Source organism: Apis dorsata, unplaced genomic scaffold (genome assembly GCF_000469605.1).
Source record: "Apis dorsata unplaced genomic scaffold, Apis dorsata 1.3 scaffold_638, whole genome shotgun sequence".
NCBI classification, from domain to species: Eukaryota; Metazoa; Arthropoda; class Insecta; order Hymenoptera; family Apidae; genus Apis; species Apis dorsata.
The window spans coordinates 230,661-234,182 of record NW_006263830.1 but is presented as its reverse complement, the minus strand read 5'-3'; the positions used below and the strand labels follow the sequence as shown (position 1 = coordinate 234,182).

General features: G+C 42.0%; 1 pseudogene; it reads right to left on the bottom strand.

Annotated features, from left to right (window-relative positions):
* Positions 1–2,357: 2,357 nt before the first annotated feature.
* LOC102670585 overlaps positions 2,358–3,522 on the bottom strand; it is a 27,080-nt pseudogene continuing 25,915 nt past the window's right edge.

Here is a 3,522-nt window from a genome sequence, read left to right as displayed (position 1 = left end):
CCGACGATCGTCGTAATATTCCTTCCGATATCCTATCCTTCTTTTTTTTTTTACGAGACCGATAAATACGGCCAGCTAATAATAATAATACTTCGTTCGTAGAGGATGAAAACATTCGCGGAACATTCGGAATTGTTGAGAGTCGCGTGATGAAACGCGTGAGCAGACTTGTCCACGATAAACGTAAAAATAAAAAAATGAACGATAAACTTTGCCCCCTTTTGTAAATGAGTTGATAAATAATAACGAGCGACGATTAATAATAACAATAATAATAATAATAATAATAATAATAATAATAACAATAATAATAATAATAATAATAATAACAATAATAACAAAGTTTGTTAAGCGGTTAAAGGAAAAACACGATCGTGTTCCGCTCGCTCGATCGTTTGCTTGCTCGCGTCCCGAAATCGACTACCGGTCCACGTCGGTTCACGATATACACAGCTCACGAATATAGCTCTACGTCTTCGGATAACCCCTCCAGATGATAAATTAACGAATAAACAACAAGATAAGGAACGCGTACTCTTTGTCGAGGTACTTAGTCGGGACTTTCCTATTTTTGTAACTTCGTCCGATCGGCTTATTGAAATATTATTTATTTCTTTTATCGTTATTTGCCGATTATTCCATTGTTATAGAGAGAAAGATTTTATATATGTATATATATGTTGAATGAAAAGTGTTGATTGGATTTGAACAATTTATTAATAATAGAAGATGATCGCGTTAGATCGTTACGCAATCGAAACTTCGATAAAATATGTGCAGTTTTATTTATTATTTGTATTGATCGGGAATTATCGCGAAAGATTGCATCCGCTCTATATCTATTGCCCAATTGGAGATAATTTCAAATTACGACGAATAAAGTTGCATACGAATAAAAACGAAACGAAACTTCTTTGATCGCGTCATCGCGCCAATCATCGGATGGATATTATTGGATATTGAAATTCTAATCCCCTTTGCAACTTCCATTCCATTATTGGAACAAGCTGATCTAATTTCCCTGTCCACGTTAATCATTGTTCTTAATTGATCGTTCACATAGCGTTTTACAATTCGAAATTGGCCGTAATTCAGTTCCAATTCCAGTTTATCAAAAATTCCTTCCGAATATCGATCATCGGCGAGCAACCGAAGATTTTACTTGTCAGATCGTTGAAAAGGAACTACATTTTTTTTATTCAACCTCTTCGTTTATATTATAGATTTTGAATTATCAAAAACAATTTCTGAATGATCGAAGAAATCGGTTTTCATAAAAGGGTTCGATTAGAAAAGAAATCTTTTAGTCGGTCTTACCTTCGATATCCTTGGAAGAAACTGTCCTTAGCGATCAAGGGGGGAGCGATTGGGAATGGAGGAGAGGGGAGGGCGTGAAAATTGACGCGTATTCTCCTCGCGAAACGTCGTATTTCCCTTCGATTGCTGATGCAAGCGTAACGATGCCTGTTCGCAACGCACGGCTGATAGAAAACGGCTGAAAAAAGTTGTAATGTTCGCTCGAAAAGTTGCATGCATTTCTTTCACACCCTCGTTTCCGGCGAAAAAAAGAATCGAACCAAGTGCATCGATCTCGGCGATAGAGAAACGATAAGAGATTTGTAGACGATGCTTGTACTTTCCCAAGTGGAAAAGTGAGATCATTACTCGATCGTGGTTATCGCGTCGATGACGCGTGGGTTATATTCGCAGTAAGAACTACGAGACAAAGCGTGTTCGAATTGTAATTTCACTTCGATTCGAGAATTTCTCTCTCTCTCTTTCTCTCTCTCGTGAAATCTGTCGCGTTAAAAATCTGTGCCGAGATCTCTGGATGGATGGATGGATGGATGAATGAATGGAGACATTTATTCGCAGGGAGAAAATGATAAAAGTTATTGTTGACAGCTGCTGTACATTCTTCTTATAATATCCTGTCCTGTGTATATTTCCTTTGTTTATTTTTCAACTGCGTATTTCAATTTCTTAAGCGGACGAAATATTTCAAAGAGGTGTAAAACGATCCCATTGGATATGATAATTTCGTCGTGACAGTTTTAAACTCCTCTTCCCCCTCCCTTTGAAAGAAATCGCGATAAATTACGTTATTTTCGAGAACGTATGAATTATTTCCTCCTACCGTTTTCGTTTTCGTAATGGAACACGCGTTGGATACGAATAAGGAAAATCTTTCCGTTTAATTTTTAAATAAAACGATAAAGAGATATATTATACGCGTATAATTAAGGAAGGCGGTGTATAAATATTTTTTCAATTATTATCAAGCCGAATTAAAAAGCACATCTTTTCTTTCTTTCTCTCTTTTTCCTCTTTTTTTACAGAACGTAATTTAATATTAAGAATTACTTGGGGACGAATTGCTTGGAGTTGTTCCACCCCAGGATACATAGTATTCCAGAAGATGAAAAAGTTAAATCTGTCGTTGCAGGGAGGGGGTTTACAAAAGATCCGAGTTATATTTACAAAGTAGGGCGAAATGGTCGCCCCGCGTTAATAAAAATAGAAAAATACAATTTTATAATTCGGTGTAAAGAGGGGGGCGCTTCGTTCAAGAGGCACTGGCGCCACGGCAGCACTCCACGATCCGCCGCCTCTCCCGCAAGAGCTCGAGAAATCTCGCCCTTGGACTCGCCGGATATCTCAATTTGTCCCTCGCTTCGACACCGGCCTCGATATCCGACCGATCTCTCGAACCGCACGTGCACCCCCTGCACCCCTGCGCCACGTCCCTGGCCCCCCATCGCGAACAATCGTCCGTTTCTTGAAATCTTTTCCACCCTTGCACGGGAGAATTTCCTCCCCTTCCCCAATTTCTCGCCCTCGCCTCGCGTTTCGTGGGAAAATTGCAGCTGCTCCAGAGCTCGAGCTCGTCGTCCTCGTCGTCGTGCGCGAGCTCGCCGAAAATCGCGCGATCCCTGGATCGAGAAGAACGATCGAACGGCCTTCTCGAGGGCAACTCGTCCAAATCGTTGCAATCCACGTCGCTGTTCCTGTCCGGCATGAAACGGCACGTCCTGCCCACGGACACGTTCCCCGTAATTTCGTAGGTGGCGAAGTCTTGGCGATCCAAGTCGTTCCAGGCCGTCTCCTCGAGATTTCCCCTAACCTCTTCGTGGCGCGGTTCTTTGGTCTCGCGAAATTTGGCATTGGTGGGACTCTTGGACGTTTCGAGTCCAACGTTGGAACGTCGATATCGGATGGAATTGGCGACGTTCATCAATTGATCGAAGATCTTCCTCTCCAAATCGTCCTTGCGTTCCGCGACGCTGGAGCTACTTTTCGAACCAACTTCCCTAGTCCCTAGTTTCAGAACTTTTGATTCTTCGTCGTCGTCGTTGCTCGATGCTCGATGAGAATCCGTGCTGGGATTCGCTAGATCCGGTCTAGAGCCAGCAGATTCGCAATCGAGCCCGTACTTCTCCTTCAGCAACTCGTTGTGCCTGTCGATCCTTCGTATGCAGTCTTCCAGCCTCTGGATACCCTTCACGCACCTCTCGTACGAGA